The following is a 23,898-nucleotide window of genomic DNA, read 5'->3' as shown; positions in this document are numbered from 1 at the left end:
ACCGGTGCCACCTAGCGGCGTGGCAATGTGTGGACACAACAAAAACTTTAATGTAAACGTAACCATGGAGTGTCAAATGATTTAGTGTTCTTGGCAGTTAAGGCACGTCTGTATCTGTATCTTTATGATAATTTTTACTTAAAGCTGTGCAGCTATTATGTTGTCCTATTTTTTCACTACGGATGTAGAAATAGCAAACTATATCTGTGAAGGTTTTTAATTACATGCATGAATTAAATAAGTGTCTTCTTCTTCCTCTGTCTGCAGACCATAAGTAGCCTACTGTTCTGTTTTTTCTCTTGGTTGGCATATTTAAGACACTTGTTTTTTTTCCTCTGTGAAAGCATCTTCTCTTGCGTTCACCAGGGCTGGAATGGCCATCTGGCATAGTGGGCATTTCCCAGTGGGCCCCGCACCGTTGTGGGCCCCTATTTCAGAAATGCTACAAAAAAAACATTTCTGAAAATAGGGGCCCACAAGGGTACGGGGCCCACCAATGAGTCAGTTCTGCACCGTTAATTATGAGGGGGCCCCTTGAGTCACAAGTGCCCGGGCCCTCTTTCTCCCCCAGTCCAGCCCTGGCGTTTACATGTTAAATAATGCACAGCCACAGGGTGGCATGAAGTCCCACTAATTAGTTGGCACGGTACTGAAAGTTTTGAAATGGGATAGATATGCACGTACAAAAGATAACGTTTTTTTCAAAAGCAAGTTTTTCTCTCCGAAAAAAATCATGCTGCAAACAGTTTCTGGAATTCTCAGCATTTTCTGTAACTGTAATTAAATATGTAAGAAAAGGTATTTTTCCTTGGCTGAAATGTACCGGAAGGGCTGGACTGGTCATCTGGCATAGCAGCATTTCCCGTTGAGCCCCACACCCTTGTGGACTGCTAATTATATAGGGCCTGTTTAGTCAAAAAGTGCCCGGCACCGTGTACCGGTATATGGTAAATGTATCTTGTCATGGTAAAGTTTGGGAGCCTCTGTTATAGGGTGGTCAGACTGATGTTATAAGATGAGCTCACTGACATGTCAGAGAATAATGTAGGTATGCTGTATTTTTTTCCAAATGTAAAAAAAACGCTAACCGTGTCTGGACACTCAACATTTGCAGCAACTATAATTAAATCTGTATGAACAGAATATGTCTTTTTGTTTAAATGCATTATTTATGAGCACAGTAAGAACTCCATCAGAATAAAGTGTGGAAAGTGTTATCACTTCATGCTGAGCTGCACCTGTAGCACAAAAGAAGCATCTTTTTGAAAAGCCAAGATCACAGTGGGACTGGTGTGTTAAGTACGGTACTGTGTGTGGAAGATGGTCATTCTTATCCGTACAAAGGTATTGATGAAAAGCAATAAGGTCTGTGTATCCCTCCAGGGATATTACTAATGTTCAAGGGAATGACAGACTGAAATAAATGATGCTTGGCCTTAAAAAAAGAGAAAAACTCCACAGGGCATAGAGGCAGAGAGAGAAAGAAAGAACAGAGGGAGGGATATGTGCAAAGGAGAATAAAGTAATGAAAAACAGTGGAATCAGAGAGAGGAAAAACTGTGTCGGAATGAAAGAGAAAGAGAGAGTGAGAGAGGTGTGAGAAAATCCCTGCTGTACTTCCCAGTGCTTGCACAGCAGAGATACAGTGACGTGCAGAATTCTAATGGCCAAGGCGTTCGGTTCTGGCATGGGGATTTACCCCTTTCCCAGGAGTTGCGGCGCAAAGCATTTCTGATCCATAGTGTGATAGAGGGCAGTAAACAAGCACACGCTCTTGCGCATCTCAAACAGCCCTCGCGAGGGCTCAATGCCAGCCCTCATTATATGGCGATCCTCCTCAAACACTGGATGTAATGAAGTAGGCAGTCCGAGCAAAACAAACAAACAAACAAACAAACAAATAAGTAAACAAACAACTAACAGAGTCAGTGTCAGCATCGTTAAGCTGACAGTGTGACTCAGCTCACACTTAGTCAGGGAAAATCTCTAGACAGTATAAATTTCAGATGAGGCAAGAAAAAAGACATGCTGTGTATATCTGCTCTGTGGCAGTTTTGCCATAGACATAATCATGGCTTCTAGTCATTTATAGTTTTATGGCCTGTATTAAAACATCCTAGCGATGGTGCTTCAGTGGCATAGACCATGTCTATTGTCATGACTTAACATATTGTCATCCACGCGTACAGCAAATGCTTTTCGACACATCTGCACTAAAAAGCATTTCATGGTTTCTTTCTGTGTGATCTAGTGCATGTTTCTTGTCAGACAGCAACGCTTTTTAGTTGTTCGAATTGTCTCGCACAGAACAACAGAGCTACAGTATAGTTAGTGTATACACTATGCTATGAGTTATCATAAAAGACGAATAGCTTTTCTATTTAATTCAGAATGATGGGCCCTGCCGTGGCTAACCGGTAGGGTGCTCGTCTGCCGTGCGGCCGACCCGGGTTTGATTCCCGCCCCGGATCGTTTGCCAACCCCTCCCCATCTTGCTCCCCATTCACTCCCTGTCCACCTCTTAAACTGTCCTGTCAGATAAAGTCGTAAAAAACCAAAACAAATCTTTAATTCAGAAAGATGACAATGTCTGTTTAATACACTGGACTATGGGGCGCCGTTTGTAAAGCTGACTGTGCTGAAAATTTCAGCAACATTTTGTCACATTTAGCTGAAATTCCATCAACATTTTGTCACATTTAGCTTAAAACAGTGTTTTTAAAACGGTGTGAATTTTTCAGACTCCCCTTTTTGCACATTTAGAACAATGAATGTTAAATCTAAATAATGTATCTAAATGTAAAATATAAATCTAAATAATATATAAAAATGTTCAATCTAAATGTCAAATCTAAATAATAAATCTAAATCTAAATGTAAAATATAAATCTTAAATCTAAATATTAAATCTAAATATTGAATCTAAATGTTAAATCTAAATATTAAATCTAAATCTAAATGTTAAATCTAAATGTTAAATCTAAATGTTAAATCTAAATTTTATATCTAAATGTTAAATCTAAATCTAAATAATATATCTAAATGTTAAATCTAAATGTCAAATCTAAATAATAAATCTAAATTTAAATGTTAAATATAAACCTAAATCTAAATGTGGAATTTAAATCTAAATGTTAAATCTAAACCTGAATGTTAAATCTAAATGTTAAATCTAAATGTCAAAACTAAATGTTAAATATAAATATTTAGATTTAGATTTAGCATTTAGATTTAACATTTAGATTAAACATTTTTGTGTTTGTAACTTAACTTATCTAAATGTTAAATCTAAATGTTAAATCTAAATCTAAATATTTAGATTTAGATTTAACATTTAGGTTTAGATGTAACATTTAGATTTAACATTTAGATTTAGATTTCACATGTAGATTTAAGTTTATATTCAACATTTAGATTTATTATTTAGATTTGACATTTAGATTTAATATTTAGATATAGGCCTATTATTTAGATTTAGATTCAACATTTAGATATAACATTTAGATTTAGCATTTAGGTATAACATTTAGATTTATCATTTAGATTTAGATTTAACATTTAGATTAAACATTTAGATTTAATATTTAGATTTAACATTTAGATTTAGATTTAACATTTAGATTTAAGATTTATATTAAATATTTAGATTTAGATTTATTATTTAGATTTGACATTTAGATTTAACATTTTTATATATTATTTACATTTATATTTAACATTTGGATACATTATTTAGATTTAACATTTATTGTTCTAAATGTGTAAAAAGGGGAGTCTGAAAAATTCATAAAATTTTTATAACACTGTTTTAAGCTAAATGTGACAAAATGTTGCTGAATTTTTCAGCACAGTCAGCTTTACAAACGGCGCCCCATACTGGACGCTTCTCATTGTTTCATGAGGGCTGGCCGTTACATATTGCTGTGGCCACTGAAGCGTTACCATAGGATGATCAGACTGATGTTATTACTCACACAATGAAACTACTGACATGTCCTTGTTAAGTTCTGTCCGTGAAGGTGGAATGAACCCAGGGGCGTGGCTATCGAGGCGGAAAGCAGAGCATTTGTCCCGGGGGCCAGGGCCCTCCTGACTTTGGCTGGTTGTATGGGGGGCCCTCTCAAAATCATGGGCGTAACTACCAATGAGGACACAGAGGTCATGTTCTCAGGATTTTTTTTCCAGTCATGTAAAATGTATCTATGATGAAAATCGATATATGATCAACAATGATATGTAGTCTGTATAGTACATGCCACCCCATTTGTCTTCAAGGCAGTGATTAATGAAAACAAACTTAAGAGTTTGAAGTGTTGAAGCATTCTAAATGTCCAGTATTTGACCTCGGTATTTGAATGTCTGGTTACGGCCCTGTGTAAAATTGTTGACACTGAATGAACCAAATACTTTGTTGCATACAATTACAACCGGTACACATGTGCTCCATGGCAGAAAGTGAAATAGCCTGTCTTGTTGATTTAGAGCTGATTTTTGGGTGCAGGAGGAAATTATAGTTTGAAAATAACGCTTCAAAAGAAAGAAAAGAAAGAAATGTATCATTGCTGTTGTGATTTGCATGCAAATATATTTTTCAATGCAAATTATATACTGTAGCTTTACAGCAACACCCACACAAGACATGCTGATTGTTTCAGTAGACTGACAAATTTACATCTTGATATTTGATTTCTTTACGGACATCTAAAGTGATCTTTCCCTTCATTAAATAATGTCTTTAGGGCACTGAATCAGCAAACCACATCATTTTGCAAAATGGTCAGTGTGGAAAGTCTATTTTCACTAATTATACAATACGTATTAATTATAATAACTATAACTTGGAGAAAAAAATGTGGCAGAATAGCTATGCGTAGTTTGGGCCCACTACATTTGAATGTTATGTGGGCACAGGCAACCCAGTGCTCCTTCCAGCCTGACTCATGACTATGGATGCTGCTGATCAGGGCCGCTGACAGGTTTGGCAGGGCCCAGGACAAAGTGGTCAGAAAGGGCCCCACAGCCCAATATATACAATGTAATGAGGAATCAATTCTTGATCACAATAAGGAGCTTCATTTAGTAGTAGCGTTCATGTAATAATAACATGTCCCAAGATGATTAGAAAAAACATGAAACTCTTCTCAACTCACAATTTCGAGTTCGTCTTCACTGGCTTTAATGAACATATATTTCCAACTGATGCATATATCACACGGTTGGGCGCAACTGTTAAAGCAGAGGTTATTGTTTTTTTTTTAAATCAGGCTGCCTGAGCTCTTGAACACCTGGCAATTAGTAATGGTGGTTACTGCTATCTCAACTCTGTTACTATTATTTCTCAAATCTGTATTTGTATCATAATTAAAAATATAACATGAAATATGAATAGCATGTGAATGTACGTAGAGCTCTTGTTATGGAAACAATTAAGTCTTCATGAACCTTAAGTAGGATTAATGATCAAAACATCATTAATATTTCTTGATACTTTGTCAAGGTTAATGAGGGTTTTTTTTCCCCTCCGTGTTTTGTTAATCTTTCACAACATTGCAAATTGCCCTTTAGGGGACAGAGAAGAGGTTATGGCCTGGAATACCGAGAGACTCTGCGCTGCATATTTGAACATTCTGGAGCTTCTAGCATCCAGGATTTCTACAGGTATATGACAAACAATTTACAAGAGGGGTGATTAGGGTATAAAATATTTATGGAGGAGTTTTGTGGCTTATCCTTTGGATATCTAATTTCTCATCACACCACCAGGGCTGTGAATTGTGGACAATAAAATGGCAGCTTTAGGGGCAGTCAACCAGCGATTGTGGATGATGTCACTTCTGTTGTTGCATGTGTCAGTCTGCAAACAAATCAGAGACCTAGCTTGACCCCCCCCCAATGGACTGCACTGTCAACAGATCAACAGGAGCTGAATAGCTTGGAAGGGGAAAAAGGACTGGTGAGAATCATCTGACTTTGCATGTGGAAAGAAGGGGAAAAATTCTTCAATCACATCTCTGAGTGGCAGAGGCGGACTTTACATTTGGCAAACCTAGGCAGTTGCTAAAGGCTCCAACCAAATCTGCCCTCAATAGCAGCCCCCAATTGTCACACCAGTCATGATAAATACACACAAAAGTAGTCCTGTTCTAAAGTGGTCACTTATGTAAAGTAATCAAAGATATATACGAGACAAAACACTAAAATAGCACATTCGTTCCTTTCATGCCAATTGGTGACATGTTTAAAGAATTACTTTTGAGACCCCACGTTTACATTTTGCCTTGGGCCCCACAATGGCTAAATCTGCCGCTGTTGAGTGGCTTTCAAGTGGCTTTCTGGTCCATAAAAAGCATATACTTAAACATAGTATACACAGTTCATTAGAGGTGAACTCTGTGTTGCATTTGCAATACCAGTTAAATGTCACGGCATTTGTATGATGTGAATTCAGCAAACATTTAGCAGTAACAAACTGTAATACGAAAAAGGGAGCTTTTAAAAAAATCAATAATACATCCTTTGTCTTAATCAATAACACATCTTTAAGTAAGGGTTAACGTTCGGCGAGAAGGTCGCTACCGTGGAATAGCAGCACGACAGAGATAATCTTTAGACCCCGACGCGGAGCGGAGGGGTCTTGTTCTCTCTGAAGTGCTGCTATTCCACAAAGCGACCGACTCGCCGAAAGTTAACCCGCTTATTATATGGATATACTTAAATGATTCACACATGGCGGGGACATTTCTTTAGGCCTATTTAATGTTAAGTCTATTATAGTTTTTAATGTCAAAAGATTGTTGCTGCGCAAAACAAAACAGTGCCGTTGTGGAACACCCCTAGGCAACAGCTAGACAGGACAACAGGTGTTGTCTATCACAGCAGCTGATTAGAGTCTTGTTGAAAAGTCGCTTTAGCAGTGAAAAGTCTTGTTGCCATTGACAGCGGTCTGTTATAGACCAACCCGTCCGTTATCGAAAAATAACAGACGTGCGAACGTTGGGGAGCCCCGTTGAAATGAACGTCACACCATATAATAATCTGCTATAATGCACTATAGTCCTTACCTGATTCACATCATCTGGCTGCGTTCGGCTACGTCACGCGGGGGCGTTCCCATGCCTCACTACCCCATCTGAATAGCAGTGAGACCGCTGGAGTTGGAAAATGTGTACAGCCAATCATGAATCGCGGGTGGGATTTTGAATGGATGGGCGGAGTTATGGGCGGATGTGATGTAAAGCATTAGCGACAGCAGTGTAGTCTTCACTTCACAACAAACATGGCAGCGCGCTGTAGTACTAGTACTCAGTGCGCTGAAATGGATTCGGCTATTTCCACGGTATTGTCTTGTATTCCAAATGTTCAGGCATTGAAATACGAACAAATGACGGCGCTTAAGGCGTTTGTTGGCGGCGAGGATGTGTTTGCGTTTCTTCCGACCGGATTTGGCAAAAGTTTGAGCTGGCTCCACTGGTCGCTAAAGCCGCTGTGAGATGGACACTCCCAACTGAGCTCTAGGAGACGTTCTATCCCACCCGATTATATTTCACGTGCTAAAGCAATGGGGAAAGTGCAGGATCCAATCTTTATTGTGGTGTTCCCCCTGGCTGCGTTAATGGAGGACCAAGTCAGAGAGGCTGGAAATCTAACGGGTATGGAACTGGGAGGAAGACATCCTTCAGGGACGTTGCCAGGCCAGCCGGTCTTCGGTAGCCCCGAGTCGTGGCTGAAGGACAAAGGTAAGGGGATTGATACTCCCAACTGAGTTCGCTCCCGGACGTGCGGTCCCAGGTGTTTCTATCACTCCCGGACGTGCGGTCCCACCCGATTATATTTCACGTATTATCATATACTGCCACATACAAGCAATTTAGGGTTAGGTTTAGGGTTAGGTTTAGGGTTAGGGTTAGGGTTAAGGTTAGGGTTAGGTTTAGGGTTAGGGTTAAGGTTAGGGTTAGAAACAAAAAACTAACATCAACAAGATAACTGGCTCCGTCATATGGCGGTGGTACCGATAGTCTGGCTAGTGGGAGCGAGATGAAATGGGAGCGTCCTGAGATGGGAGCGTCAATCTGGGAATCAAGGACAAATGACTGACCATGCTATCCTCAGACCTCTACCAGAAGAATCTACTGGGCATCGTTGTCGATGAGGTTCACGTCACCTACAAATGGTAAGTTTAAGCATCTACTGTTGATGAACCTGATGCATTTTTTCCATTTATGAAGCACAGGCATGTGCATTGCGTTTGGTTGTGAGTTCACATTCTGGCCTTCTAGGTTTATCGTAGTTTACTTGTAGACTAATCTTAACTTGGACATGTATCGTCACAGTCTTGGTCATAACTTTGTATTATGTCTCTGTTAGTTTCGTCATGTTTTCCCCCTGTGATGTTCAAAAAACTCCGTTAACTCTGCTGTACACATTGTCCGTGTAAATATTACATTGTCCTTGTAAAAACAATGGTGTTGGTTCTCCCCTCCCCCAACTGTGCCCGATGCATACTGTAGTGTACAGACATTTGCTTTGCGTTTGTTTGTGACTGTGAGTTGACATTCTGGTCTTGAAAAATGACTTGGCAAACGTGTGAAATGGTTGATATCGTTTGCTGCCGTCTTTCATTGTATTTCGTGGTGTGCGAAACTGACATTCAAAGGGTTTCACTATGCTAAACAAGCTACCCAGTAGAATGGGTTGACCAGTTTGTGTGAGCTGCTTATGTTACACAGACTCAACACGTTACAAATTTGCCCATGTTCAATATCTGCTGTATTGTATAAACTGAGCTCTTCTCTGACCACCAGGAATGAAAGGCCTTCCTGCTCAGTTGGGAGAACGTCACAGCAAAGAAGGTGAGTCACTCTTGTAAATAAGTAGGCCTGCACCGATTGTCATTAGGAGGAAAAGTGTGGTTGTCTAGTATACCTGTTAACATCATGCACCATGTCTTTCAGACATGCCTGTCATGGCTTAAATGGCATCTGCAGTCACAGAAGATGGGACACAGAGAGCTGCTACATATGGAGAGAGTGCCATTCAACAGTGAGCCCACCCAACAGGACAGTTTGCACTAGGTTGGATCACAGCTTATTGAAGAAACATGAGAAGAGCATTAGTCCCTATATCTTTGATCGAACATATAATAGTACATAACCAACAACCTTCCTGTTTTCAAAGTGTTGCATGTGCAGGGAATCCCAGGTTATGTTGATTAAAAGGATGAGTATTTTGACAGTGAAACACCACAGCGTAGTAGCTGGCAGTGCTTTGCCGCAACCTCGTACATGCTGTTGTACAAATGTGTATGAATGACTGTTTTTGCATAGAAGAACTGTAAATAAAATTACACATTTGAAAACTGTTGCCATGTTTTTTTCTTTGAGCAGCAATGATTAAAAAAATGTAAAGAAGGAAGAAGTATTGTAGACTGTTTAGTGTTGAGCACAGTTTAATTTACTTCAAGTGACAACATACCTTAACCTTTTTTATATGCATTCACAGAAAGGCAACAGAATCTTATGGAAAAAAAGTTGCACTGGGTTATTTTATATACACTACTTACATACACAAATTATTTACATACATTATTACAGTACATGCATTTACTCCACCAATTTTATATTAGTCTTGGCGCTCTTTCAATTTAGCTTTGATCCTGCGCCACAGGTTACTGCTTTTGCGATTTATCAGAATGTCATGACTAGATGGGGGAATGAAAACAACTCAGCCTCTCTGAAATTATCCTGTGTGACTAGCAACATGATGTGCTCCAGTGTGCATTTGTCTGTCTGTTCACCATGATTTTCTGCAGTCCAATAGACATGCTGGTCCAATCTGCTGTTTGTTTCAGTGAGACCGGGACAACTATGTTCTAAAAATGACTTCAAGTTGTTAAGGTGCTGTGGGCTAAGCGATGCGAAAGAGTGAAATTTACCTGCAGAATTACGAGCAGTGCGCTGTGGGCACACTGTGGCTAAAGGCCTTGTAAAAATATCAAATCTACAGTATAGTTATACGTCTCCCTCCTGGACTGCATGTGGAAAATGGCATTTGTTGACCACCCGGGCCACTACCAGAGCCCATGGTTATGTGGTCAGGTATGAAGCCGTCAGGGATATCTGTTGACACATTTAAAAAGATAGATAATGCAAAATGTGCAGTATGGTTAGCTTAGATGTAATCTTGCAAAGCCAATATGTACAGACTGTCATGGCACCAGCTTTAACTGGGGGCATACATTTGTTGTAATGTAAATCTTTGTTCCAGAGGTACCTGACACTTAATGAAGCCCCTAGGTGCTCCATGGCTGCCACCAGGAAGAGAGCTGTTATGTTGTTCCTCACACCGTCTTCGTACCCATTGAATGCAGCATGTTTGGCCCTGCTTTGCATTTCTGCATCTGTGAGAAGGGGACTTGTTGTTAATGATGGTGATAGTTTGTAATACAGTGCAAGCAGACACTTTTACACATCTCTGTCGTTGGACATGTGCGTAGGTTACAATCCCAGCGAGGTTATAAAGAAATAAAAGAATCAATAAATCAAATAAAAGTGAAACAATCATATTGCATGTGTGCCTACAGATAGCAATGTAAACAGTAAACCATTTAGATTAGCATAGAGGCTAAGAGGAAGATGCCCTGACGCCAATCATATCCAATAACAATATTGACATATGTATGGATGAACAATTGTCATATTGTGCTTGCGCACGACTTCAGAGCAACCATTGCATCAAGATTCAAGATGTTGACTTACCGTACGTACCTTGAGAACGCTGGGTTAAATTACAGCAGGCATTTCAGGCATGCGACAGGATTTTTCGGAGAAGTTTCACAAGTTTCGATCAAGTTCAGCTGGGTGCTGGTTTACCCTTTCCCGTAGGGAAGTTCTTCAAATATCCATGGGCGGTTGCAGATATTACCATTTGTCCTTAGATATCCCCTGCACATAGGGCAATGTTCGTTTATAGAAAGTTTACTCCGTTTACTTCCAGCCGCCGCCATGTTTGTTGTGATGAAAAGTCTTGCCTGCGTGGTGTCGCTGTGAACTACGTCACGGATTGAGTCAACGGGAGTGGCTGAAATGGCGTGTCAGTCAAAATGACGGACAGATTCTTAATCCAATCACATGCAAGAGTTTTGAAAAAAATGGTTCATTTGGAAGAGCGTCGGTTGGGGGCAGGTCCCAGATGTATATGCGAAAGCATATCAGATGGTAGGAATCAGGTAACTATAGTCCCAGATATAAGTAAAAATACAGAATTTCACAGGTGAACATATTTGTGTTTTTTGGTACATTGGAATGTGAATGTCAATGAATTCTGAGTCACCATATGTGTGGCGTGATGTCAGTCAGTGGTGTAGTCTACGTAGAACGCGGGTATACAGAGTATACCCTCTTCTAAATTTCAGAGATTTCAGTATACCCACTTAAAATTGATTGATCCATTGTTTTGAATAGCACAAATATATACAATATACCCACTTCAAAAAATGCTCAAATATACAGTATACCCACCATAAAAAAGTAGACTACACCACTGATGTCAGTGAATGGTCCAGACCGTGTCCACAGAGTGACTCTTTGGTTGCCACCACGCACCACCATCCATGGTGTCTGTGTCTGTGTCTCTCTTGCTCATCCATGGCTGGATTGGTCATAATGGCATGCGGGGCATTTGCCCGGTGGTCTGTTGATGGTTTTGGCCTGGACCTCCCCTCAATTTGCCTGGTTAACACCAGACCTAATCACAAGTGAGATTAGGTCTGGGGAGTTGCCTATTGTAAATTCCGTATGGGGCCGGAATACTTGGCTATTATGACACACTGCCCTGCTCTCTGATTGGGCAGAGAAACTGTTAAGGTCGGAATGCTTGGCCATTATGACACAGATCCCATGATCTTGTACGTTATGAGTCATCCTCGCCATACTGTCTTTCAGATCGAAACGATTGTGTAGAACTAAAGGCAGTATGGGAGTTCCCAGGCTACCCCTCAATGGCACTGTATTAGCCATTATGTCTATATATCTCCGAGATAGTCAGATATAAATTGAGCATTTTGTCTGTTGTGGTGAAAATAGCTCGTGCTGTATTAGATGACATTTTTTTTTGGTCAGGGCTTCATTGTCTCTCTCTATGCCTTGTGGACTGGTCTTGGTTAAAAATGTCCGGCCTCAAACCTTGTCTCAGTCCAGCCCTGCTCTGGTCCCTCTCAGGTCCTTCATTAGTGCTTCATTACCATGGCTACTAAAACACCTTCTGTCGCCCTAACCCCTGCTGACATTGGCTACCGCAGCTGTCCGTCCATCCGTCTCTGCCTGCCTGCCTGCCATACTGCCTGCCTGCTTGCCAGACTTGTGTCTCTCTGTCCCGTGGCCAACCACATCCTCTCTGCTCTAATGCCAGGCACGCATGCCCACACACACACACATGCATGCACACGCACACACACACACACACACACACACACACACACACACACACACACACACACACACACACACACACACACACACACACACACACACACACACACACACACACACACGCATTCACACACACACGCACACAGTACATGTTCCGTCCTGCTCAGAAACACCCACAGATGTACATTCATTACCATGCATACACACACAGCCTCCCCTGTTGGCACATGTGTATGTTTGTGACACATGTGCACTCATTAACGCCACACACATCCATGGCTGGAATGGCCACAGGGCATACAGGGCATTTGCCCGGTGGAATGTGGATGATTTTGGCCTGGCCCACCCCTCAATAGCCTTGGTCTCATTACCGCGCTTCAGCGGCCCGGGGCCGCCCGGGGCTCAGGAGAGTGGCCGGCTCGGAGCTGCCGGCCCCGGGCCATTTTTTGCCTGATCGGACTCATAGCCGACCCCAGGCACATTCAGGTACACGCCTTGTTTGTGAAACGTCAGTCGGGCACAGCCCACTTTCGCCCCAAATCACAGAAGGACAACAACAGAACAACGACAAAGAAGGAGAAGAAAATTGAGCAAACTCTGCTGGAGCAGGTCGCCGTTTGGCTCGTAGCCTACGGACAAAGACGACAAGAACTGCAAAGAAAATGACTTGCCTTTCAAGAACAGTTTTATTACATGGCAAAGTTGTCGATTCAGAAGCTGTATGGGACGCAGCGCATGTTAAGAAGACAAAGACGCATGAAAAACATGTTTTTCCATGAAAAGAGCTAACTTAGAAAGAACTGGTCTTGTGTTGGGGACGTAGGCCTACAAATGTAGCCTATTTAGACCGTCGGTTTAATTCGAGGGAACAAAGAACACAGCGACAAAACAGATTTCCTCTCTATCCGGCTGGAGAATAACGCCATTGTTTACTTGAAGTAGCGGCCGCTTAAGGTTAAATAACTGTGGATTGAAAGAACATAAAAACGTTCCGTAAAAAACTGTAAAAAGCTAAGAATCTCAGCTTTCGAACAAGCCCTAACACATGTCTGTAGGTCTAGGTTAAGGAGATCGCTGGCTGTTAGGAAAAAAATGACGAGATAAAAAAAATAGTTGGAAAGCGCTATTTTTTCACTTGCAACAGCGGCCGCTTACAGTTTAATAACTTTTGAATGAAAGAACATAAAAACGTTCCGTAAAAAACTGTAAAAAGCTAAGAATCTCAGCTTTCGAACAAGCCCTAACACATGTCTGTAGGAGAAGGAGATCGCTGGTTATTTATATATTTAGACCTATATATCTTTTAGATTAGGACTCTTTAGCTTAGATTCACCATGGCGTGAAAGCACAGGGGGACTTATCGCTAAATTCTGGGCAAATTATTAGTTTGGGGTGTTTGGCTTTCTTATGGCATAATTTCATAAGATGCAACTTTGGCACTTCTGTTTGTGTTTTTAAAGTTATTTAGCCAACATAACTTTTTTGTTGTTATCAGGGCATCATGGGCACCACACACTTAAACTTGGGATGTCATAGCTAAGTCATGTCGGCTTTTTTCTGCTTTTAGCCGCCAACTCTTGTGCCATTATCGTGATTTGGCATGCTTTCCACTGGACACCAATAAAAAGTGTCTCACAAATAGGCTACTCACACATGACATTTATGTCGGCTTATTTAGCTTTTGCGCTATTATCGCCGAAGGTCTGGTAGGCTATATCGCACGTGGGCTATATCGCCCGAGGTTGACCCCGCCTCCGAGCCTCAGCGGTGCTTGCTGGCCCATCGAATTCGACGGGCCAGGGAAAGCGGCCCTTAGCCCCACAACCTGGCCCGGCGGCCATCTTTAGCACCTAGCCCCCTTTTGATGAGATCACCGTCAGCCCGCTTTTGTCCGGGCCAGCCCGGGGCTGGCCCTGCAGTGAGACCAAGGCTAATGGTATCATTCCGCATGTCGCTACAGCAGGCCTCTCCAAGACAGTCAGATTTAAATAAAGCATGTTGGCTGTTGCGGTCAAAATAGCTCACATTAGACAATTGTAAAATGTTGTCACAGACTTCATTGTCTCTCTCAATGCCTGGCAGACGATTCTCAGCTGAAATGCCCGGCCTGATTTTCTGTCCCAGGCCAGCCCTGTTCACATTAAAAGTCTGTGCACACATACAGTGGGCCTACAGTATACAGCAACTTGCTCCCACAGGCTTGTCTGAGTTGGTGAGTGTGTTGAGCTGAAATGATACAAAAAGTGAGGGATTCTGAGTAGACTCTCCTCTGAGGGAAGAACATTTTGTCCAGCTGAACCCGAAAGTCCCTGTGAAACATATTACAGCCACTGGAAAACTGAAAACCTCCTTAATAATAGGTTACAAGGATTTGGGAACATTGTCTACAGAAAAACATGGCTGGCTCTCATGAACATTGAAGGTCAGTGGGGATGGAGTCCCACAGTTAAATGTGCCAATTGTCTCAGACTCGGGTTACACAACTTATTTCTGAAACCTACAATTAAAGCTGTTAAACCTGTACTTTAACTCAGGGTGTCAAACTCAATTAGCTTTACCCTTATGACAAGATTGCAATAATAGGCCAACATAGCTCACTAGGGTTTTTTCAAACAGGATTGCAGTATTTTTTTTGGTTTGCAATGTTTGTTTTCAAAATACAGTCTTTAAAAAAATAATCCGCTATATGAAGCTTAAATCGCCTATATACTGCCCTACAAAGGCAAAGTGCAGTAATTATGCCAACGTTGAAACTGAGAGAGAGACCTTCAAAGTATTGGCATTAGATTGGATATTGGGATTACGGCAAATTTCACATAGCAATATCTGGAAAACGGAACACATTTGCACCAAAAGGCTTTGTCACAAGATATAGGAGGTGTTATGAAAACCAACCACCAAATCTAAAATCAATTTTGACAAAATATGTAGTTACAGCACTTTGCTTTTGTCGGGCAGTAGGCCTATACATAGGCCTAGTATCAGTTATTTCATTTTTTGGCTGGTGGTGTGCCGTGGAATGTTTTCAATGGAAAAAGTGTGCCTTAGCTCAAAAAAGGTTGAGAAACACTGATCTATTCAAACAAACTGCAGTCATCCCCTTTCCACGTCTCCCTACTCCCTGATTGGAGAGAGACAGGGACCATGATCTGGTGCCCTCGCTGAGGGTAGACTCCATGCTGTCTTTCAGATCGGAACGAGTGTGCAAAGCAGAATGGGATTTCCCAGGCAATGGTGAACCACTCTTGGCGGAAAATGACCGGCCTGATTTTCAGTCCCACTCCAGACCTGCCCACATAAAAAAAATCTGTGCACACATAGTAGGCCTACAGTATACTGAAACTTGCTCACACAGGCTTGTCTGAGTTGGTGAGGGTCGAGCTGAAATTACTTACACAAGAAAGTGTGAAGGATTCTGAGTAGACTCTCCTCTGAGGGAAGAACATTTTGTCCAGCTGAACCCGAAAGTCCCTGTGAAACATATTACAGCCACTGGAAAACTGAAAACCTCCTTAATAATAGGTTACAAGGATTTGGAAACATCATCTACAGAAAAAAAAACATGGCTGGCTCTCATGAACCTTGAAGGTAAGTGGGGATGGAGTGCTAAAATTAACCGTTTCAGTTGTCTCATACTCGGGTTACACAACTTATTCTTGACCCCTAAAGCTATTAAAGCTATTACTTTAACTCAGGGGTGTCAAACTCACATTGACTGAGGGCCAAAACCAAAATCTGGAATGAAGTCACAGGCCGAGCTCAGTATTTATTTTTAAAAAATGGAATAATATTGTGCGCGTGCATGCACTCATAGTTCTATTTCACACAGATTCTTTCCCATATACTACAGTATGGTAGCTCAAATGTGCCTGCACATCCTGTGACACAACAAATTTCATATTCAAGTCTTGTTACGCTATATAGGCCTATTAATAGTGTATGCCGGCCAACCGTATTACACATTTGAAATGATCTCGCGGGCCGAATAAAATGACTCCGAGTTTGACATCCCTGCTTTAACTTTTAAAATCTGCTCTGAAATTTCCCAGAGGTTGAATTGGAATTTCCACCAACTGAGACTATACTCTGTGACAGATTATAGAGTTATTCCTTGTTTGGTTGTGAATATGGAGATGTCAGTACAGTAATTGATTTTTTAATTTCTCAGTAATTCGTAATGTGTTCCTTATCATTCCGCCCCCTCAGAAAAAGGAATGGTAATTTTGTTTGTTTGGTCCTTTGTCTGTCTGTTTGTCTTGGTGAAGGGCACCGTTGCCCTTTCCTGGATTCGGTGTGATGGCATAGGTGCTGGAAAGAGGGATGCACTGTTGGTGTATTGGCATCCCCACTTTTGGGCTCCCTAAATGAGGCTTCCTGAACTTTTACTGCAGACAAATGAGTGGAGTGCAGCAGCAGTAACATTGTTAAGACAAATAATGAAGAAAAAATGCACCTCCACTTTAAAACCCGTTCCGGCGCCCTTTGGTGCGATGGAAAATCCACTTTGTTTCAATCCTGCCAAGGCTCTTCAGGACTGGCCTGATTTTACCATCACCAAAGTAGCCTAGTATAAAGGGAAGGTGAAACTGGGCTAGTTCAGGACAACATAGCTATGGGATCTTAAAGATGCACTGTATAAGATTGTGTCCAGAGTAGGTAGCCTACTGCAACTATGCGCTCATTGAAACTGTGCTGCCTATTGCCAAATATGATCTTTTCATGAAAATTTAGCCTACTAGGTAATAAACAAATATTTACTGGTATGGCCAAAATACAGTCATTTTCCCAGTCATAATGAATACTTAAAATTTGATGGTGGTGGTAAGTATTCATGAAAAAGGTAACATTAGTGAATGGGCAGCATGAAATCTGGAAAATCTTACACAGTGCACCTTTAACTCTTTTCTTTTAGTCCCTTCAGGCAAATTTGGGGTGTGAAGTCATGGTAGAGAAATTTCCAGCGCACTGTCCATTACACTTTTTATTGCTCACAACGTTTCGGCATTCAAACCTTCCGCAGTGTTTTCATCCAACGCATCCGTTTGAATTTGATGGTGCAGAGGAATTCTACTGTGGTAAGTGAGAAGTTGTAGAGAGGCAGAGAGGGGAAAGTATTTAACTGCCTGTATCCAGGGCAACAGAATTCAGAATTGTGACATCTGGAGCACAGGAAGTCGGTTAGTGACATGATTCACTTAGTTTCAAATAATTCTAGGCAGCGACTTTCTGTTCGCTAGAGACTATCACCAGAACCACTACATAGCACTATATATAGCCTAACTACAAAGATGAAGTAAAAAATAATTAAAAGGAATTACATTTGTGTAATTGTAATTGTAAGTGTGTGTGTGAATTACATTTACCTTTGCTGCACTTTCTGTGTTCTACGCCCACTCTTGGAACTATTTTGGAACTAAGTTAATGGCGATCTATGTGTCAAAGGCTCTCTAAGCCGTCATTTATTGTGTAAAAACGGAACAATGGGATTAATGTGGTCAAAGGGATTAACCTCTCTTACTTCCATAGCTCTGACTGTATCATTCCCCATGCCTGCCTGTCATCTGCCAACCAGCCTTGTCAATGATGACACACACCGCTTTGACAGGGGACACAAAAGAGTCTTGGATGTGCGTATGTGATGATGCCAGCCTTGTTTCCGACAGAAGAGAAAGAATGATGACTCACTTTTGCAGAGTCCCCTGCAGAGGGCTTATTATACGACACATAGGCACGCACGCACGCACGCACGCATGCACGCAGGCAGGCAGAAAGGCAGGCAGGCAGGCAGGCAGGCACACAAGCGCACACGCACATGCACGCACACAAAGACAAAGACACACACACACACACACACACACAAACACTGAATGCTATCACCGACACCAAATGATGTCACCGACATCGACACACACACACACACACACACACACACACACACACACACACACACACACACACACGCAAAGACTGAATGCTGTCACCGACACCAAATGATGTCACCGACATCGATACACACACACACACACATGCACACACACATACACACACACACACACACACACACTCAAAGTCTGAATGCTGTCACCGACACCAAATGATGTCACCGAAATCGACACACACACACACACACACACACACACACACACACACACACACACACACACACACACACACACACACACACACAAAGACTGAATGCTGTCACCGACAACAAATGATGTCACCGACATCGACACACACACACACACATACACACACACACACACGCAAAGACTGAATGCTGTCACCGACACCAAATGACATCGACACACACATACACACACACACACACACTCGAAGACTGAATGCTGTCACCGACACCAAATGATGTCACCGACATCGACACACACACACACACACACACACACACACACACACACACACACACACACACACACACTCAAAGACTGAATGCTGTCACCGACACCAAATGATATCACCGACATACACACACACACACACACACACACACACACACACACACACACACACACACACACACACACACACACACACACACACACACACACATGCGCACACGTGTGAATTGACAAGGTTTATTGAGCAGGCCTTAATTTTATATTTCTTCCCCCTCGCTGCATCATTAGGGGCACAAATTCACCTCCATGTGGAATGATTATTAATGTATTACTCCCCTCTATCTTTCTCCTGTTGCTCGCTACATACGTGGGCAGAATGTTAAGTGGTGTGTGGACATGTGAGCATGCGTTATTGGGGACATTAGTGATGTGTGTGTGCGTGCATGTGTGAGAGTGTGCATGTGGGAGCTACAGTATTGGGCACATTATTGGTGTGTGTGTGTGTGTGTGTGTGTGTGGGTGCATGCGTGTGTGTGTGTGTGTGTGTGTGTGTGTGTGTGTGTGTGTGTCCGTGTGTGTGTGTGTGTGTGGCTGTGGTTGTGGTTGTGTGTGTGGTCGTGCACGTGTGCACATATGTGTGAGCTATTGGAGGACATTATTTGCGTGTGCGTGTGCGTGTGTGCGTGCGTGCGCGTGCGTGTGTGTTTGTGTGTGTGTGTGTGTGCGTGCAGTGCGTGTGCGTGTCTGTGCGCATGTGTCTGTGCACATTGCCGGGATCATTGTTTCATTTTGCGCCTCACGTCCCCTCTGCTGAATTTGCTGCCAGTAACACTCCACCGCCCACTGAGCTGTGACCCCACGGACCTCATGAACAGGGCCGGATTAACACACAGGCTAGATATGGCTGTAGCCTAGGGCCCCCCACAGGCTAGATATGGCTGCAGCCTAGGAGTCCCAACAGGCTAGATATGGCTGCAGCAGGGGCCCCCACAGGCTAGATATGGCTGCGGCCTAGGGTCCCCCACAGGCTAGATATGGCTGCAGCCTAGGGCCCCCCACAGGCTAGATATGGCTCCAGCCTAGCCCCCCCCCCCCCCCCCCCCCCCACCCCCCCCCCCCACACACACACACACAGGCTAGATATGGCTGTAGCCTAGGGCCCCCCACAGGCTAGATATGGTTGCAGCCTAGGGCCACCCACAGGCTAGATATGGCTGCAGCCTAGGAGTCCCAACAGGCTAGATATGGCTGCAGCCTAGCCCCCCCCCCCCCCCCCAGAGGCTAGATATGGCGGCAGCCTAGGGCCCCCAACAGGCTAGATATGGCTGCAGCCTAGGGCCCCCCACAGGCTAGATATGGCTCCAGCCTAGCCCCCCCCCTCCCCCCCCCCACAGGCTAGATATGGCTGCAGCCTAGGGCCCCCAACAGGCTAGATAGGTCTGCAGTCTAGACCCCCCCACAAGCTAGATATGGCTGCAGCCCATGGCCCCCCACAGGCTAGATATGGCTGTAGCCTAGAGGGCCCCCACAGGATAGATATGGCTGCAGCTAAGGGGGGCCCCACAAGCTAGATATGGCTGCAGTCTAGGGGCCCCACTGGCTAGATCTGTCTGCAGCCTTGGGCCTCCACAGGCTAGATATGTCTGCAGCCTAGGGGGCCCTACAGACAAGATATGGCTACAGCCTAGGGGCCCACACAGGCTAGATATCGCTGCAGCAGGGGCCCCCACAGACAAGATATGGCTGCAGCCTAGGGCCCCCACAGGCTAGATATGGCTGCAGCCTAGGGCCCCCACTTGCCAGCCCCCCAGAATTGCAGAATATGGGACATTTGAAAGTGCATCTGTTGTGTCGAGTAGTTTTAAACCTAACTAATACTCCTCACCACACCTGGCAAGCATGTTATCCTTAATTCCTAGCTTTGTAATTATTATGACAATGTCTTTGTCATTTTTTTTTTTTTTTAGCAAAATTTGCTTTCCGGGGGCCCCTACAGCAACCTGTAGCCTTGGGGCCCCATGTCATGTTAATCCGGCCCTGCTCATGTGCCTAGTTATGAGGGGAAACACAGGACAACGGGGAAATGCTGCCAGTCTGTCAACCAAATAATCTCTTTATGGCACCTCAACAACACATGGATACAAAGCATTCACAAAGCAAGAAAATGATGGACAGATACTTATGACTATATTTATATATACAAATACCTGGACGTAGCCCCACGGTGCACGCCGTTTCACCAGTGGAACACTCTAACAGTCAGAGAAAAGACTTTACTATTATAGTACGACACCACTTTGACATTACAAAGGGATTTTAGTAATAGACCAACTGTAGATTAGGATTATGATTTGGTCATTGCCATTCTGATAACACCAAATTTATTTTTTATTTCATGATTTTATTTATTTCGAATGTGAGATTAATCGGATAGCACCAGGTCTGTTTAAAGGCTAGAATAGATGAATGAATAAATCACCAGCACAAACAGGAGAGGTTGAAATTAAAGAGAAAAAGCGGTACCAGACCCAGTATGGCTGCAACTGCAAGAGGCTCTCCAAATATGAATTCAATGTGAGTTTAAACGAGGTTCTTAATTAACAATGACTTGCCGTTCTCACGTGCTGTCAGTCACAGAGATTGACACATGGGGAGGATGCGTAATGAGGAAATGCACGTCATGAAATAGTGAACATGACAAGATAAGAGAGAGAAGGCACCGCCAGCCAAGGTTTCTTATCATGCACATACTGTAGCTGTTAAATTGACACTGACAGAGGGATTCATCAATGCCTCGATTTTTAAAAACATATTTTGATATCCGTTTATATGTTTAGATCCTGATTACACAACATGTCCATGAAATACATCTTTATGTCAACACAAATCATTACGTCAAGGGCGTGGAATAAGGAATCACTGAGCATGTGATCAGCTGTTTAGACAAAGTAAAAGTCCACCAGGGAAACTCCCATTGTGACACAGCTCAGTGCACACAACGAAATTGCATTTATGTAACGTCTATTTCTCCAAATCAAAACAGCAGACATGGAAAAGATCCATCTTTTTATGTATGAAAAGTGCAACTTTCCCAGTCTGTATGTTCTTAGAATTTGATGGTGGTGGTAAGTATTCATGGAAAAGGTAACACTTGTGAATGGGCAGCATGAAGTCTGGAAAGAAACTGCTAAAAAATATTGCACCTCCAGTTTTCAAGATATCAGTTTTTGGGAGCTCAAACTCACTGTTCACATGTCAACAAAAGGCAGGAAACACTTGATTTGTCTGCCTTCCAATTTAATCAAAATTGACTCGTTATGCAGCCAGGATTGCCAGTAGAGTAGAAATAATTGCCCATCACTGTGAAAAAGGATTAGTCAACACATTAAGTCATGTGAATAAAGCCAGAGCCTTCACAGTCAAAGACGTCTTTTGAAATTAATCATTATTGTTTGATTGTTTCTTGTTTGTATTGCTTGCTTTTTTTTATTTTTTTTTATTTTTACTGTGCATTCAAAGCCAAAGCCTGAGCTACTTCATCAACCAGAGACATGCAGCCGCTGGAGTCAGAGACATGCTGGCTATTAGTTTCATTTGTCAATAGTGTAACCTGCATGCTGCTTTCAAAACTCACAACCAAAGCTTTCCTTCTGGTCCCTTTGTTTTGAACAATAATGTCAAAAGCAACCGTAATACGAAATGCACAGTAAGTAGAAACAACCCCCCCCCCCCCAAAAAAAAGCAGGAGTATTTGAAGAGTTTTGTTGCAAAATTATATAAGCACCTTTTTCTGATTTTTGCAATTTATTATTGGAAATGACCGTTCAGACGTCCTATAATCTACAGTACAAATTCTTGCCATTCACATGGTGTATTTTGAGAATATACTTTTTAAACCTAGCCTACACTGTAACAAATAGCTGTTTATTTACGGCAATTCTGCAACAGCATTCTACTGTTTTTCGAAAAAACAGACAACTACTGTGAAAATATTACTTTGAGTCACATATTGAGCATAAACAGTAAGTACTGCACAATAGCAGTATTCGCCGTTGTGGAAAAAACTAGAGATGCACCGGATCCTGATTTTTAGGATCCTGCCGGATACCAGATCCACTGAATAAGATCCTGCCGGATCCGGAACCGGATACCGGATCCTACAAAAGGGTTGAAACATATAGTCTACTCGCACACGTGGGCCCTTTTTATTACGTTGGCGCAAACTATTTTTTAGACTCATTGGCTTATTGCCACACTGCCTGCAATAGCCGCTTCCAAAGGGATTTCACTCCATGCAGTGATAGGGGTTGTGAAAGACTGAAAAGCCTAGGCTAGACATGCACCACTGCTTAAGATCCTGCCGGACCCGGACCCTGTGAAAAACTCTATTATCCTGACGGATCCGGAACCGGAACCGGAACCGGAACCGGATCCGGTGCATCTCTAGAAAATAACAAGTTATTTTAGGCAGCACCATTGAAACCCATTCATCCTCCACTTGTCCGTGATCACCATCAAACTTCAATACCACCTGAAGAACTGAAGTCATTCTGACTTGTTAAAGATTATCTGATACTATCAAGCATGATGAAACAATTTATAAGGAAACTACAATACTTAAAAAGTGCTTGATGCAGCAAAGTGTGAGTAGCACATGCATTTTGATAGTGATGAAAGTGTGAATGGCTGAAACATTTTAAGAACTTGTAACACTCTTGCAACAAGCAGCCCCATCTAAACCAATCTGCTAATCAGTGCCTGGCCTCACCTGAGTAGGGCTGTTATGCCATTATTCAATTACGGGCGTCACCTGCCAAGGGCCTGATGACTCTGGTCACATGGTACTCTTGCACCTGTATATAAATCTGGACTATCAATACTTCAGTTGCTTGCCTGCCTGCTGGCTGGCCTGCATGGCACAGCATAGCACTTGTTTGCCTACAAGCTTGCCTACAAGCTTGCTTACATGCTTGCACACTTTCCTCTTTGTGAAAGCTTGCTGTATGTGGCATCATTTGTGGCATTGTTGCATATAATGTGCCTGCTGCAAATTAGGCATTGCTTTGATAGCTAGCTTGTAGTGCTGCTTGTTTGCTGTGCTACTTGGTGTAAAA

General features: G+C 42.5%; 2 long non-coding RNA genes across 2 annotated transcripts; one reads left to right on the top strand and one right to left on the bottom strand.

Moving 5' to 3' along the window:
* The first annotated feature begins 8,080 nt into the window (after nt 1-8,080).
* Nucleotides 8,081-9,714, top strand: LOC134445468 (uncharacterized). Its single transcript, XR_010034269.1, has 3 exons — nt 8,081-8,170; nt 8,802-8,849; nt 8,952-9,714. It is a non-coding gene; the product is annotated as an uncharacterized LOC134445468 (long non-coding RNA).
* A 356-nt stretch (nt 9,715-10,070) lies between these two features.
* On the bottom strand, nt 10,071-11,016 carry LOC134445467 (uncharacterized). Its single transcript, XR_010034268.1, has 3 exons — nt 10,755-11,016; nt 10,270-10,396; nt 10,071-10,115 (listed from the first exon to the last, which is right to left on the bottom strand). It is a non-coding gene; the product is annotated as an uncharacterized LOC134445467 (long non-coding RNA).
* Nucleotides 11,017-23,898: the final 12,882 nt, after the last annotated feature.

The sequence above is a fragment of the Engraulis encrasicolus genome, chromosome 3 (assembly GCF_034702125.1).
Source record: "Engraulis encrasicolus isolate BLACKSEA-1 chromosome 3, IST_EnEncr_1.0, whole genome shotgun sequence".
NCBI classification, from domain to species: Eukaryota; Metazoa; Chordata; class Actinopteri; order Clupeiformes; family Engraulidae; genus Engraulis; species Engraulis encrasicolus.
This window is presented reverse-complemented; position numbering and strand designations above follow the sequence as displayed.